General features: G+C 46.0%; 1 long non-coding RNA gene across 1 annotated transcript in view; it reads right to left on the bottom strand.

The window, feature by feature from the left end:
* Positions 1–949: 949 nt before the first annotated feature.
* Positions 950–17,516, bottom strand: part of LOC120917059 — a 427,114-nt gene continuing 410,547 nt past the window's right edge. The window contains exons 3-4 of the long non-coding RNA XR_005744163.1: positions 13,440–13,535; positions 950–1,088 (exon numbers count right to left, since the gene is read on the bottom strand). This is a non-coding gene — a long non-coding RNA (uncharacterized LOC120917059). The remainder of the gene's footprint in view (positions 1,089–13,439; positions 13,536–17,516) is intronic.

The following is a 17,516-nucleotide window of genomic DNA, read 5'->3' as shown; positions in this document are numbered from 1 at the left end:
AAAACCCTTCCAAGTCTGATATAAACATGTACCCAGTCCATGGGGGATCTCCATGGTGTGGCCAGCTTGGCACCACGGAGCCAATTCTACATCCTCCCCATTGAGCTATGCCCCTCCCCTTTGCATCCATTCATATGAATAAAAGAGCATTCCAGGACGGGTAGGCAGTGGACAGGTGAGATATATACATTCCTTAATTTTTATTAATGATTATTGTATTAATGGGGAACAGTAAAGGGAATGTGCGTTTGTTTATAAGCATCAACAACAGCCTTTTTATTTTTATTTTCTGATGATCCAAGTACATCAAAGTTAATTTTCGACCTTACTAATTCTCTTCGGTGCACATATCAATAGAAACACACAGCCCCATAGCCTAGGATGACGAGGCACTCCCCTGATTCTTCCTTCTCCTTCACCGTACCTACTCCAAGATTACACACTGACTTCAAACTGCACTGTTCACAGCTAAACATATTCCTGTGAAGTCTAGACGTTCAGGGAAGCAGCACTAAGGCCTCGTACACACGACCAAGTTTCTCGGCAAAAACCAGCAAGAAACTTGCTGTGTTTTTTTTTTTTTGCCGAGGAAACCGGTCGTGTGTACACTTTTCGACGAGGAAACTGTCGAGGATCCCGTCAAGCCAAAAAGAGAGCATGTCTTCTTTTTCCTCGACGGGAATGGAGAAATTTGGCTCGCCGAGATCCTCGACAGCCTAACAAGGAACTCGACGAGCAAAACAATGTGTTTCGCCCATCGAGTTTCTCGGTCGTGTGTACGAGGCTTCAGAGAGCAGGATCCAGCATCATAGAAAGTAGTAAACTACAAGTGTTTGGATAAGAATTTTAACAAATAGTTTATTTTATTGTGAGAGTTGAAAAACGACCTAAAATAACTACTAAAATAAATACTCCTGTGAAATGATTTAATGAAGAAGGAGACTTACCGAGTCCTCCAGACTAAGACAAGCAGGCGCCACTAACACCTAAACCCCTGCACAGGATAGGAAGCTGGCAGTGTTGTCTCTTGCTAAGAACGAACCGGAACGAGTGTTGGCTTGGCACAGAATCCTCTTCGCTGGAAGACTCTGTAGGAATAGAGACGGCTTATTATAGGTGTGCAGTTCTTTCCATATGAACCCAATTCTGCAATAGAATAAATGGAAACCCAAACTGGATGAGGTTTAGTTCACCAAAGCACTGTGTATCATAAAAACCTATGTAGATAACCAGTTATTTTCCTTTAAGATAATACTGTTCCAGTAGGAGAAAATGCAAATGGTCTACAAATGTCTACATGGTCTACATGGTCTACAAATGGTCAACATGGTGTACAAATGGTCTACATGGTCTACAAATGGTCTACTTGGTCTACATCAGTGGTTCTCAACCTTCTAGTGCCGTGACCCCTTGATAACATTTCCCAAGTTGTGGGGACCCCTAACAGTAGTTGGGATGAGTGGCCTGCTTTTTCATGGCTTAACTTTAGACAAGCCATGTTAAAGTATGGTCGTCGTTCCCGCGTCGAATTTGAATTTTTTTTTGCGTAAGTACGTTACGCACGTCGCCATTCACAAACACGTCGGGGCGCCTTATTTTTTAATTCAAAAAAGTGAATTTTTTCCAAAAAAAGTGCGCTTGTAAGACCGCTGTGCAAATACGGTGTGACAAAAAGTATTGCAATGACCGCCATTTTATTTCGGTGTTAGAAAAAAATATATATAATGTTTGGGGGTTTTAAGTAATTTTCTAGCAAAAAAAACTGTTTTAGTCTTGTAAACGCGGAATCTGAAAAACAGACTCGGGGGTTAAGTGGTTAAGAGCGAACTAGGCTTTAGGTCTGCTATAGAAGAACGTTTTAGGCAGTGTGGAAAGCGCCAAACACGTTGTGTAAAGTCTAGACGTATTTATTGAAAGTCACATTTGGTTAAAGAAGATAACATGTTTCGGAGAGTTCAAAAAGTAGATCCTGAAGAAAACAAGAACGATCCTCACTGCCGCCTTCTGTCCTTGAACATGGAAATCTACTTGCACTTTAGCTAATTTAGGCAAGACAATTAAAGTAACACATGAACATAACTCTATTTTCCTGTAAGCTTTACTTAAATATACCATTAAAAATTCAACTTCTATTGGGTTTTAAATGCACTTTGTACCATGAATAGAACATTAACTTTCCTCCTCATCATTTGGATACTTGGGGCCAGATTCACAGAAAAAGTACGCCGGAGTATCTACTGATACTCCGGCGTACTTTCAAATTTGCCACGTCGTATCTTTATTTTGAATTCTCAAACAAAGATACAGCATATGCATTAAGGTGAAAAAACATCTTAAGGTTTGCGGCCCCCCAGCCCCCCGTTTTACTTACCTGAGTCCTGGAAGTCCTGCGTCACAAACACGCTCTTCCTCTCCCCTGTCTTCTCGGCCCTTAATTGAATAGATCGATAGCAGCGCAGCCATTGGCTCGCACTGCTGTCAATCAAATCCGATGATGCCGCCGCCGTGGGGCGGGGCCGAGTCCTGTAGTAGGCTGCTATGGATGCTGTATACTGTACAGGTCTCGGGAGCGCGCCCACAAGGTAACCCCCTTGGGAGAGCACTTCCCAGAGGGGGTTATCAGAAGCGGGGAGGAGCCGAGACAGCCGCCGAGGGACCCCAGAAAACGCTGCTCAGGGCCACTCTGTTCAAAACGATCTGCACAGTGGAGGTAAGTATAACATGTTTGTCATTAAAAAAAAAAAAAAAAAAAAAAAGTAAACCTTTACAACCCCTTTAAAGCCACAAAACCCATTTCAGTCGTAGAAATAAAGTAATTGAATATTTTACTAAAGCAGATAACTCATGACGATCCTTTGAACAACCACATCGGGCTAGGGTGACCACATTTCCAAACTACCATTCAGGGACACCCCCCTTCCCAAAACTCAGCTTGTGCTGTAACAAATCACAGCACAGTGATTGGACACAAGAGGCGGGATTTATGATTTGTCCTATCACAAGCAGGGGGCGGGGACTGTGCTCCTCCAGGCATTCCCGGCCTGGACAAGTACTGTCAGTGAGTACTGGACAAGTACTGTCGGTAGGGTTGCCAACTCATCCCTTTAAAACAGAACACATATTAATTACACAGGTTCTGAGGCTAATTTAATGCAAATAAGGCACCAAGTGAGTTTAATTACCTCCTTAATCAGCCACAGAACCTGTGTAATTAATATGTGTTCTGTTTTAAAGGGGTGAGTTGGCAACCCTAACTGTCGGTGATGTGGCGGACATTTTTTGGGAGCATTAGTTTGGCTTGGGGTTTCACTGTATTGTCCTGGAATGAAGGTGCCCGGGACAGACCTGCAAAATGCGGGACTGTCCCAAGCAATCTGGGACACGTGATCACCCAACATTGTGCGCCTCTGCCATTTGAACTATCGACTGGCTTTTTTTTACGCTGACAATGAGGCTAGATGACCAGGGCTGGACTGGGACAAAAATGTGGCCCTGGACTTCATCCAGACTGGCCCACTTTGACAGGTCTCTCCCACAGCGGCCGGACAACTCCCGCCGCCCCCCCCCCCCCCGCCCGGCCACCCAAGCCCATTCTCCCCCTTCACTAGCCACTAGCCGTTCTACTTTATTAGAGTAGAACGGCTGGTACTGGTACTCATAAGAGTAGTACCAGTGGGGAAGCTAGACATTATTTCTCCCGGGGCAAAGAATCAGTTTGGTGCCCCCCCCTTATGGGACAAGATTAGGCAGAAGTGAGAAACTCCCAGGCCGCTGTGACTGAATCCGGCCCACTGAGCCATCGGCCCACTGGAAAACTCCCTGTAGTCCCAATGGCCAGTCCATCCCTGTAGATGACACTGTCATCCAGTAGGAAGTAAGTCAGCAGCAATGGGCTTATGTAAAACGTCAGCAGCAGATTGAGAGCAGCGAAGAAACATCAGAAAGCAATCACTTGGCGCCAAAGCACTTAGAGCACATCCCTGACTGTTTAATTTAGGGAAAAAAAGTGAGCCTGGAGTTTTGTTTGAAGCATTTCATCAGCCAGAAAATGACAATCAGGTCAGCCTGTTGTTATGTGTAATTACATCTTTTGCATTTTCTATAAGGGCAGCAAAGTCCTGTATTGAATCGAACCTCTATCAAGTCCGGCACCACGTGTGAATGACAATTGACCAAGGTGTAAACTATTCTAAACGTTCATATAAACAGTCATTATTGTCGGGGCAATGGGGAAGTCACGATTAAAATATTTTTTGATTTGGATTAAATTGCTCTGTAGATTCATTTAATGGGCTGTGTAATACAACCTGAAAAGTCTGTACCCTCCTCAGATTGCAAAAACCTAGGGCCAGATTCATGTAGATTTGCGGCGGCGTATCGTATCCCGTTTACGTTACGCCGCCGCAAGTTTCCAGCGTAAGTGCTTGATTCACAAAGCACTTGCGTGTAAACTTTCGACGGCGTATCGTAAAGCCGTCTGGCGCAAGCCCGCCTAATTCAAATGGGGCGTGTACCATTTAAATTAGGCGCGTTCCCGCGCCAAACGTTCTGCGCATGCTCCGCTTGGAAATTTCCCGCCGTGCTTTGCGCAAAATTACGGCGCCCCGACGTGTTTTTTGAACGGCGACGTGCGTAACGTATTCCCGGACGTCATACGGAATTTTATTTTATTTTTAATTCGACGCGGGAACGACAGCCATACTTTAACATGGATGGTGTAATTTTACACCATCTAAATAGCACACTTAACTTTACGACGGGAAAAAACGATGTAAGAGAATGCGACGAACGCGCGTACCTTCGTGGATCGCCGTAATCAGCTAATTTGCATACCCAACGTGGAAAACTACGCAATCTCCACCCAGCGGCGACCGAAGTATTGCATCCTAAGATCTGAAGGCGTACGAAGCTGTAAGCCTGTCGGATCTTAGCCAAATGCCGTCATATCTTGTTTGTGAATTACAAATTAAGATACGACGCGGAAAACTTGAAAGTACGCCGGAGTATCAGCAGATACTCCGGCGTACTTATTCTGTGAATCTGGCCCCTAATTCTGAACTCCAGGCACACATAAAAGACACAAATTAATGCAGCTCTGCATTCATTAACACATAATTAAATGTATTTTGTATATGCCAGTGTAGTACTGACTCCCTAAAGCTCTGTACACACGATCGGTTTGTCTGATGAATACGGGCCGACCGTTTTCATCGGACAAACCGATCGTACGTGGTTTGTTTTCCATTGGTGAAAAAAAAATAGAACATGTTTTAAAATTTTCCTATGGTTAAAAAAAACGATCGTCTGTGTGGAAGTCCATCGGTCAAAAATCCACGCATGCTCAGAATTAAGTTGACGAATGTTCGGAAGCATTGAACTTTCTCAGCACGTCGTTGTGTTTTACGTCACCGCGTTTGGACACGGTCAGATTTTTGACCGATGGTGTGTAGGCAAGACTGATGAAAGTCAGCTTTATCGGATATCCGACGAAAAAATCCATCGGATTAGATTCCATCAGATATCCGATCGCGTGTACAGGGCTTAAGGATTTGCTGGAATGTTTGGCTCTTCTTCCAATTCGAGTAATGACCCGCCTTGTACCTGCACCCGTCAGGCACCAAAGAAGAGGGGCCTATCAATCTGACAGGGACTGTAGTAGAAGCAGTTAATCTAGCTGACTGGGCTTGTATCTTTCTCCTGTGACGTTCTGGAGGTTGGTGGCCATCTCTTTTTTCAAATGGTGGAACTCAAGAACAGAGTGGGGCATCTTTAAGGTGACGCGTGAGGCTGTACTTAAAGGCCCAGGCTGCTTTACTTTCTGTCTTGCATTGTGGCTTAATTGGAAGCTGGCTCAGGCATCCAACTGGTTCCTTCCCCCAGGGTAGGAACCAGTTGGGTATATCAAGGAGGCCTGCCCCCTGCCAATCCTAGTTGGGGATTGGTCAGGGCTCCCGGGAACACCTCAGACAGCTCCACCTCTGTTCTAGAATCATCTAGAACAGAGGTGTCAAACACAAGGCCCGTGGGCCTGAATCCGGCCTTCCAGGCCATTCCATGTGGCCCTCACACCTCTCCTGCAGGAGAGCTCCAGCCCTCCTATGTTCCTCCTCCAGACCCTTACTTTCTGCTTTCAAGCAATGCTTTCAGCTTCTACCCAGCAGCAGCAAAAGAAAAGGGGGGTGCACTGTGATGTAAGGGAGAGTAGGGGACTCAACTTCTGATGGTGGGGTGGCTCTTGACATCCAATGTAAGGGGAGGGGATGCGCTGGACATCTAATCTTATAGATACAACCGGCCCTTTTGATGACAATCATAATGCTGATGCGGCCCATGATGAAATTGAGTTTGACACCACTGATCTAGAACTAAGAGGGAGATGACAATGGAGTGATGCTGTCTGTGAGTCACCAGCCTACTCTGAGCCACTCCCAGCCCTCACAGATCAAAATAAACAGGCCTAGTTTCTAGCTAGGCCTGTCTAAATTTACCTGTTCTAACCAACAATCTTACCTCTAGCACCTACCTAAGTAGAGGGTGCTACATTAATAAAGGGAACATGCTCCCCGAAACATTGTCCATCCTTTCCAGGATAGCTACAAATATCTTTTGTAACCCTCAGGAGCCATTTAAAGCCCATTACACCCTTACAAAACTGAATTACCCTCATTTTCCCTTCCCTATGGACAACAATGGCCCAGATTCTCGTATATGGGCGTAAAACTGTGCGGGCGTAACGTATCTGATTTACGTTACGCTGCCGCAAGTTTTACAGGCAAGTGCTTTATTCACAAAGAACTAGCCTGTAAAGTAGCGGCGGCGTATCGTAAATCACCCGGCGCAAGCCCGCCTAATTCAAATTAGCCGGGTAGGGGGCGTGGAGCATTTAAATTAAGCTCTCTCCCGCGCCGAACGTATTGCGCATGCGCCGTCCGGAAAATATCCCAGGGTGCATTGCTCCAAATGACGTCGCAAGGACGTCATTGGTTTCGACGTAAACGTAAATGGCGTCCAGCCCCATTCACAGATGACTTACGCAAACAATGTAAATTTTAAAATTTTGACGCGGGAACGACGACCATACTTAACATTGGTTGCCCCTCATATAGCAGGGGCAACTTTACGCGGCGCAAATCTAACGTAAACGTCGTAACTTCACTGCGTCGACCGCGCGTACGTTCGGGAATTCGTGTATTTTGCTAATTTGCATACTCAACGGGGAAAACGACGGAGGCGACACCTAGCGGCAAAAAAAAAATTTGCATTTAGGATCCGACAGCGTAAGAGCCTTACGCCTGTCGGATCTAATGGATATCTATGCGTAACTGATTCTAAGAATCAGTCGCATAGATACGACGGCCCAGATTAGGACTTACGACGGCGTACATTGCGTTGCGCCGTCGTAAGCCCTTTGAGAATCTGGGCCAATGTATTTAGCCAAAAGTTGGCCAAAAATGTCCTTTTAAAAAACTCTCATCCCGAATAATGAGCGTTCACTGAACATGGATTCCGCAGCATAAGCATGGGCTAATTGGCAAAGTTATGGGGACGCTTAGACAACATGAGCGACGACTACGGCTATTGGAGCGCGTGATTTATCTTTCATATTATAGTCTTGTCACTTGGACTTTTTCGGTTTATTAGTACAGATCACTAACAACATGCCTATTGTAAATAAAACTTGCATTGTGTTTTCTTTGTCATCCTTTCACATTCTCCAAGTCCTACTGCATTCATCTTTTATAAAGAAGTCATTTACACTTCAGATATTTCAGATGTTTTATTGAATGACTAAAAATTCCATTAGAAAGGATAATTGATTGCCCATACTTAGCTAGCACAGAACTAGGTTTATGGAAGCCCATTGTTTTGTACGCTGGATTCTTCGTTGAAGAGTGGTGTGGCACTTGATGAAGCTGTTATTAAAGTAAGATTAATAAAAATTTAAAATAAAATAACACTTATATGGAGGTTTTTCTAAAGTATCTGATTATTCAGACCCGGAAGATTTGGCTGCTCAATGACCAGGCCATTTCTTTGCGATACAGCACTGCGTCGCTTTAACTGACAACTGCACGACGTACAACGTTGTACCCAAACAAATTTGACGTCCTTTTTTTCCCACAAATAGAGCTTTCTTTTGGTGGTATTTTATCATCTGTGCGGTTTTTATTTTTTGTGCTATAAACAAAAAAATAGCAACAATTTTGAAAAGAACACAATGGCCCGGATTCACATACATTGGGGCATATTTATGCCGGCGTAGCGTATCCAATATACGCTACGCCGACATTGCGCAGAGAGGTAAGCACTGATTTCTCAAAGCACTTGCCCCCCAAACTGCGCTGGGTTCCCCCTCGGCGTAAGCCGTCTTAGGTGGAAGTGGGCGTGAGTCATGCTAATGAGGCGTGACCCCATGCTAATGATGGGCCAAGCGCCATAGAAGTACCGTATTTATCGCGGTATAACGCGCTCCCACGTATACCGCGCACCCCAGAAGTTGCCCCCAATCCTGTGGAAAAAAAGTTTTTTTTGTACTTACAGTTTTGGTGTCTTGCGTGGCGTCCATCGGCGGCCTCGTCGGGTCCGGCGTCCTTCTGCGGCTTCGGGTGTCCTCTTCGGCGGGTCCGGCGTCCTTCTGCGTCGTCGGGTGTCCTTCTGCGGCGGGTCCGGTGTCCTCTTCGGCGGGTCCGGTGTCCTCTTCGGCGGGTCCGGCGGCCTCGCGTCCTCCCCGCTCGTTTCCCGCGCCGAGTTTTGAATACTGCGCCAGCATATGCCGAGCGCAGTACACTCGGGCAGGCTCGGCAACTGTCGCGCTCACGTCCTGTACGTCCAGGACGTGACCGCGGAAGAAGCCGAGACTGGCCGAGCCTGCCCGAGTGTACTGCGCTCGGTATATGCCGGCGCAGTATTCAAAACTCGGCGCGGGAAGCGGGTATCGGCGTCTATCGCGCACCCACGATTTTGCCCTGATTTTCAGGGCAAAAAAGTGCGCGATATACGCCGATAAATACGGTACTTTAAATGAACGGCGCATGCGCCGTCCCATGGCCGCATCCCAGTGCGCATGCTCAGAATCACGTCGAAACAACTGCCTAATATACGTGAACGTAACCTACGACTAGCCATATTCATGTACTATGTAAACGACGTAAAATACGACGGCTGTGTTCCCTGGTCCATACCTTTGCATGAGTTGCGCCTCCTATATGGGGAATAAGTTTACGCCGGACGTACGACCTACGCAAACCGCGTATATATTATGCGCCGGGCTTAACTACGTTCGTGAATCGGCGTATCTCCCTCATTTGCATATGTGCATAGAAAATCAATGGGAGCGCCCCTTGCGGCCAGCGTAAATATGCGCCCACGATACGCCGGCGTAGGAAAGTTACGTCGGTCGGATGCAGCCTATTTTCAGGCGTATCTCAGATTGTGGGCACAGCGCACAGATACGATGGCGCATAGTTACACTTACGTGGCGTATCTCGAGATACGTCGGCGTAAGTGCTTTGTGAATCCGGGCCAATATTTTTATACTTTTTGCTATAATAAATATCCCAAATTTTTTTTAAAAAAGCTTTTTTTCCCTCAGTTTAGGCCGATACGTATTCTTCTACATATTTTTGGTAAAAAAAATCGCAATAAGCGTATATTGATTGGTTTGCGCAAAAGTTATAGCATCTACAAAATAGGGGATAGATTATGGCATTTTTATTATTTTTATTTTTTTTTACTAGTAATGGTGGCGATCTGCGATTTTTATTGTGACTGCGATATTGCGGCAGACACATCGGACACTTTTGACACATTTTTGGGACCTGTGATAATTATACAGCGATCAGTGTTATAAAAATGCACTGCTTACTGTATAAATGTCACGGGCAGGGAAGGGGTTAACACTAGGGGCGGATCAAGGGGTTAACTGTGTGCCCTCACTGTGTTCTAACTGTAGGGGGGATGGGACTGACTAGGGGAAGAAAGAGATCGGTGTTCATACATTGTATGAACACACGATCAGTCTCCTCTCCCCTAAAAGAACCCGGATCTGTGTGTTTGCACACACAGATCCCGGTTCTCCCGGGCACTCGCATCAGCTCTGGCGGTGAGACCTGCACGCCCCTAGTGGCCAAAAGGCGTAGGGGGGATGGGACTGACTGTAGGGGGATGGGACTGACTAGGGGAAGAGAGAGATCAGTGTTCATACATTGCATGAACACACGATCAGTCTCCTCTCCCCTAAAATAACCGGGATCTGTGTGTTTACACACACAGATCCTGGTTCTCCCGGGCACTCGCATCGGCTCTGGCGGTGAGACCTGCACGCCCCTAGTGGTCAAAAGGCGTAGGGGGGATGGGATGACTGTAGGGGGGATGGGACTGACTGGGGGAAGAGAGAGATCGTTGTTCATACATTGTATGAACACACAATCAGTCTCCTCTCCCCTAAAAGAACCGGGATCTGTGTGTTTACACACACAGATCCCGGTTCTCCCGGGCACTCGCATCGGCTCTGGCGGTGACACACGCACACCCCTAGTGGCCAAAAGGCGTAGGGGGGATGGGATGACTGTAGGGGGGATGGGACTGACTGGGGGAAGAGAGAGATCGTTGTTCATACATTGTATGAACACACAATCAGTCTCCTCTCCCCTAAAAGAACCGGGATCTGTGTGTTTACACACACAGATCCCGGTTCTCCCGGGCACTCGCATCGGCTCTGGCGGTGACACACGCACACCCCTAGTGGCCAAAAGGCAAAGCAACGCAAGGTAACGTCACTTAGCCCAGCCGTAGCATTCTGCTGCAGTAAAACTGCAGCGGCTGGTTGGCAACCAGTCAGTCTCAAACATTTTTTTTTTAGTGTATGATTCTTACAGCAACATCGTATCATCCTAAGGAAGACATATAGGTAGATTCAGTGAGAGTTAGGCCGGCTTATCAGTAGATTGCAATATTTCGGATGGCCGCTAGGTGGCGCTTCCATTGCGGCCGGCGTAGAATATGTAAATGAGTAGATACGCCGATTCACGAACGTACGCCCGGCCGACGCAGTACTTTTACGCCGTTTACGTTAGAGATAGGCCGCCTAAAGTTAGAGCTTAGCCCTACATGGAATAGTAATGTTAAGTATGGCCGCCGTTCCCGCGTCGAAATTCGAAATTTTTACGTTGTTTGCGTAAGTCGTCCGTGAATCGGGATTTACGTCGTTTACGTCCACGTCAAAATCAATAGGCCCATGCGGCGTACTTAGCCGCAATGCACACTGGGAAATGTAGGTGCCCGGCGCATGCGCAGTAAGAAAAAGAAGTCAAAAACGTAAGGTCAAGCCTTATTAACATAAAACACGCCCCCCTTACACACATTTGAATTTGGCGCCCTTGCGCCCACCCGCTTTAGGCTACACCGCCGTAACATAGCAGGCAAGTACATTGTGAATCATGTACTTGCCTAGCTAACTTACGGCGGCGTAGCCTAAACATGCTAAGCTACGCCGCCGCAAGTTTAGGCCAATGTGTGTGAATCTAGCTACAAGTCTGTGAACCTCATTGAGTTGGGATGCCATCTCACCATTGACAGCGATATTGAAAAATATGTACAAACTTCTTCCCAGTCTTAGGATATGTAAACAGTTTTTTTACATTTTCGAAATAAACCAAAACGAACTACAATGGCAGCCTTTCTCTGCTTTTCTTATCCCAAAGGAGCCCTTGCAATAATTTTCGGGCCCCAGGAAACCCCTGCTAAGATTATAAAGAAGTCATTTACACTTCAGATATTTCAGATGTTTTATCGAATGACTAAAAATTCCATTAGAAAGGATAATTGATTGCCCGTACTTAGCTAGTACAGAGAAAACTAGGTTTATGGAGCATGCTGCTGCTGTGGGTCACCTGGCAGGAGGGAGGAGCCAGAATCCCCGGCATGGGACCCGAGAAGAGGAGGAGCCGGGCTGCTCTGTGCAAAACCACTGCACAGAGCAGGTAAGTATAGCATGTTTGTTTTTAACCACTTGCCACCCGCCAATGACATATTGATGGCGGCAAAGTGGTTGTAGAATCCTGACCGGACGTCATATGACGTCCTCAGGATTCTGAGCCGCTGCGCGCCCCCGGGGGCGCGCATCGCGGCGATCGTTGTTGCAGGGTGTCAGTCTGACACCCCGCAACACCGATCTCGGTAAAGAGTCTCTCACGGAGACTCGTTACCACGTGATCAGCCGTGTCGAATCACGGCTGATCACGATGTAAACAGGAAGAGCCGTCGATGGCTCTTCCTCACTCGCGTCTGACAGACGCGAGTAGAGGAGAGCCGATCGGCGGCTCTCCTGACAGGGGGGGGGGGGTCGCGCTGATTGTTTATCAGCGCAGCCCCCCCTCGGATCGCCACATGGACCACCAGGGAAGCCCACCCTGGACCACCAGGGAAGGGCAGGAAGAAAAAAAACTTGGCAAAAATAAAGTAAAAAAAAAAAAAAAAAAAAGTTTGAAAAAAAAAAAAAAAGTTTGAAAAAAAAAAAAAATAAGTCTGGAAAAAAAAATAAAGATGCCAATCAGTGCCCACAAATGGGCACTGACTGGCAACAAAAGGAAACAGTGCCGCCCCACAGTGTCCATCAGTGCCGCCCCACAGTGTCCATCAGTGCCGCCCCACAGTGTCCATCAGTGCCACCCCACAGTGTCCATCAGTGCCACCCCACAGTGCCCATCAGTGCCACCCCACAGTGCCCATCTGTGCCACCCCACAGTGCCCATCAGTGCCGCCCATGAGTGCCCATCAGTGCCACCCATGAGTGCCCATCAGTGCCGCCCATGTGCCCATCAGTGCCGCCTATGTGTGCCCATCAGTGCCGCCCATGTGCCCATCAGTGCCGCCTATGAGTGCCCATCAGTGCCGCATATCAGCGCCCATCAGTGCCGCATACCAGCGCCGCCAATCAGTACCACCTCATCTGTGCCCGTCAGTACTACCTCATCGATGTCCATCAGTGCCATCTCATCTGTGCCCATCAGTGCCGCCATATCAGTGCCCATAATTGAAAGAGAAAACTTACTTATTTACAAAAAAAATTACAGAAAAAAATAAAAACGTAATTTTTTTTAGAAATTTCCAGTCTTTTTTTTAGTTGTTGCGCAAAAAAAAAAAATCGCAGAGGTGATCAAATACCACCAAAAGAAAGCTCTATTTGTGGGGAAAAAAGGGCGCCAATTTTGTTTGGGTACAGTGTAGCATGACTGCGCAATTGCCATTCAAAGTGCGACAGTGCTGAAAGCTGAAAATTGGCTTGGGCGGGAAGGTGTATACGTGCCCTGTATGGAAGTGATTAAACAAGGCTTTAATATCTACATAGGCAATGGTATTAGGCAATCTTGTATCAACTTGTATCATTTTAAACTCTTATATGACTGTTATTAAAGTTTAAAGTATAGGACATCACTCACCTGATATGTCTGCCATACACATGCGCTCAAAAATCAGGAGCCGCCCATTAGTGCCATGTCACTCAGTCTGCCAGTATTCCACAGTGGACTGTGTACCTGTGAAGAACGAAAGAAACATATTCTAGTCATGTAATCTTCATGTAAGGCAACATGTCAATCATACGGTTGAAGTTTAATGTGCCTATATACAGTATTGCTTTCCTTGGTTCTGCCTCCCCCATCAGGAGAAATCCTCACTTCCTGTTCTTCTGTCTGTGACTCCACACAGTAAGGCGAGGCTTTCACCCTGGTGTGGAGTGTCGTGCTCGCCCCCTCCCTTGGACTACGGGAGAGTCAGGACGCTCAATAACACACAGCTCCTTTCTCTATCTGCAACTTAGAGAGCGTACTGACTCTCCAGTAGTCCAAGGGAGGGGGCGAGCACGACACTCCACACCAGGGAGAAAGCCTTGCATTACTGTGTGGAGTTAAAGACAGAAGAACAGGAAGTGAGGATTTCTCAGAATAAATAAGGACATTTAAAAGCAAAATGGAAGGATGAGGTAAGTGAAGGAGGACTGCACTAAGGTAAAGGAAGCTATTTAGGGGGAAAAAAATTGTACCTTTACAACCCCTTTAAGGCTGCCCATCAGTGCCACCTATCAAAGCTGAGCTGCACATCAGTGCCCATCAGTGCTGCATATTAGTGCCTAATAAGCACACACTCGCTTAGATAGGGCTCTTATATACAATTTTAGAGAAGGCCCTATTCCAGAGGTTTTTGTTTTTTTTTTATTGAAGGAACAGTACACATTTGTGTGCAATTGACGTGTACTATAATTTTAACTACTTGCCGACCGCCCACCGTCGTTATACGTCCTCACTTTAGAGATGAATATCTCGGTAACGGTAGCAGCTGCTGCCACAATCGAGATATTCATCTCTTCTGTGGGCGGCCGTGTTAACGATAATGGCGGTCTCCGCGGCGAATCCGCCGCGAGATCGCCGTTATCGGTGGCGGGAGAGGGGCCCCCCCCCCTCCCGCCGCTGTTCCGCGCCCTCCGCCGCTTACCGGAGCCGTCGGTAGCGGCGGAGGAGATCGCGACCATCCGGCAGCTGAGCGGGGACGAGACTGAAGGAAAAATCTCCTTCGCCCGTCCCCCATAGCTCCGCTGGGCGGAAGTGACGTCAAAACGTCAGTCCCGCCCAGCGTCTTAAAGAAACATTTTTTTTTTTGTCATTTGAAAAAATGACATTTCCAAATTTTTTATTTTTTTTTTGCATTTAAGCCTAAATATGAGATGTGAGGTCTTTTTGACCCCAGATCTCATATTTAAGAGGACCTGTCATGCTTTTTTCTATTACAAGGGATGTTTACATTCCTTGTAATAGGAATAAAAGTGATCATTTTTTTTTTTTTCAGTGTTAAAAATTGTAAAATAAATAAAAATAAATGCGAAAAGCAAAAAAAAATTTTTTTAAAGCGCCCCGTCCCGACGAGCTCGCACGTAGAAGCGAACGTATACGCGAGTAGCGCCGACATATGAAAACGGTATTCAAACCACACAAGTGAGGTATCACCGCGATCGTTAGAGCGAGAGCATTAATTTTAGCCCTAGGCCTACTCTGTAACTCAAAAAATGCAACCTGTAGAATTTTTTAAACGTCGCCTATCAAGATTTTTAAGGGTAAAAGTTTGACGCCATGCCACGAGCGGGCGAAATTTTTAAGCGTGACATGTTGGATATCATTTTACTCGGCGTAACATTATCTTTCACAATATATAAAAAAATTGGGCCAAATTTATTGTTGTTTTATTTTTTCATTTAAAAAAGTGAATTTTTTCAAAAAAAAGTGCGCTTGTAAGACCGCTGCGCAAATACGGTGTGACAAAAAGTATTGCAATGACTTCCATTTTATTCTCTAGGGTGTTAGAAAAAAAATATATATATAATGTTTGGGGGTTTTAAGTAATTGTCTAGCAAAAAAAAATGGTTTTGTCTCGTAAACACCGACTCTGAAAAACAGGCCCGGGGCTAAAGAAAAATAAAAAAAACGGCATAGGGTTCTCTTAAAAATTCATAAAACACCCTCATCCAGACCTGCAGCTTAGGTAGACATTACACAGGTTTATACACTTTAAGGATACTAGGATTCAATTTGCAGTTCTGAGGAATTTAAAAATCATTCACTTTGAACTTTTATAGCAATGCGGAAAATTGCATACTCATTGCCAAATGTTTATTGGATTTTTCGGCTCCTTTATTTTTATTTTTATTTTGCAAGTTTACATTTGCTGAAAAATAATACATAATATATGATCTGACATCTTCGCTGATATCTTCATGCATGCATCTCGTAATTTTTAAAGCAGGATTCCAGAAATCCAGCAACTTTGTAAAAAGTGATGGCACTCTATGGGCCAGATCCTCAAAAGGGATACGCCGGCGTATCTACTGATACTCCGTCGTATCCCTGTTTCTAACTATGGAACTGATCCACAGAATCAGTTTCCATAGTTAGGCAGAAGATCCGACATGTGTAAGGGACTTACACTGCCGGATCTTAGGATGCAGTACCGCATCCGCCGCTGGGGGCATTTTGTGTCGAAATGCCGCCTTGGGTATGCAAATTAGCACTTACGGAGATCCACGAAGCTTTTACGCTTCGTTTTTTCTCCGTAAGTTTTAGTTTGCAAACGCAAAATTAGGGCTGCTTTTACAAAGTGTAAACTGTTTACACCTTGTAAAAACAGACCCTTCTGTCCAGCGACGCGATTTTTTTTTTTGTTTTGAATTTTTTTTTCCCGCCGTATCTTTTTTTTTTCCCGACGCAACTTTATTGACCCGACGCGATCCACAAAGCTCGGCGTAACGTAACTTCGCGCTATGCACGTCGGGAAAATGACGTCACGAGCACGCGCAGTACGGCCGGCGCGGGAGCGCGCCTAATTTAAATGGGAATCGCCCCCATTTGAAGAGGAACGCCTTGCGCCGGCGGAATTTAAGTTACACAGCTGAAAATTTCTAGGTAAGTGCTATGTGGATCAGGCACTTAGGTAGAAATTTGAAGGCAGTGTAACTTAAATGGAAAAATTTACGTTACGCCGGGTCTTTGTGGATTTGGCCCTATGAGATTAAGTCCAATGTGGCGCATGACATCTCCTGGGCCTCTCTCTATCATTTATATCTGACAGATTTATTGTGCTCCAGCAGCATAGCTTCTGAAGCTCCTATGCTGGACTGAGCTGATCCAAGCCCCTTCAAGTGTAAAGTCAGTGCAGCTACTATGCCCCCCTTCCCTCTTCCTGCCCAATCAAAGAAGCCTTTGTATTGTGTGAACTCATTCACAAAATGCAAAGGCTTATATGAATGGGCACTAGAGGGAAGGGGCAGATTTAGCTGTTCTCTGTGCTTATCTCCTCTCTCACAGACTTTAGTGTGGAGTGTATTCTCTGGCAGAGCCATAACTCTGTAAAATATACTGTAAATACAGAGATAAGTCCACAATGTGGCAGGCATATTAAGACTTAAAGAGGAGGACCACCCACCCCTATAAAAATGAAAAGCCAGCAGCTAAACCTACTGCAGCTGCTGACTTTTAACCACTTGCAGATGGCTGGCCATCATATGACGTCCTGGCCTTTGTGGGGCTATATCTGAAAGATGGGTGCAGCTACAGGCATCATTCAGATATCGTCGTTTTCAGACGGCGATTCCCTACACCATGAGAATGATCATAGTGGCTGTAAAAAATGACACTGACAGTGAAGGGGTTAACTAGTAGGGGTAGCTGAAGGGATTAAGTGTGTCCTAGGGAGTGCTTCTAACTGTAGGTGGGATGGGCTACGTGTGACACGACACTGATCCTGATTACAGGAAGTTGTAGTCAGCGTCCTGTCACTAGGAAGAATGGGGAAATGTCTGTTTACATCAGCATTTACCTGCCCACAATGCCACATCTTAAAGGAGACGTACAGGTACGTCCATCTGCCCACAGGAGCCATTGTGTCAACGTATATAGTCGTGCGCTGGTCCTTAAGTGGTTAAGTTTCACCCAAAATGGAACTTCTGCTTTAAGAGCAGGTGACCCCCTGAC

Source organism: Rana temporaria, chromosome 11 (genome assembly GCF_905171775.1).
Source record: "Rana temporaria chromosome 11, aRanTem1.1, whole genome shotgun sequence".
Taxonomy (NCBI): domain Eukaryota; kingdom Metazoa; phylum Chordata; class Amphibia; order Anura; family Ranidae; genus Rana; species Rana temporaria.
The sequence above is the reverse complement of the archived record's forward strand: the minus strand, read 5'-3'. Positions and strand labels throughout refer to the sequence as shown.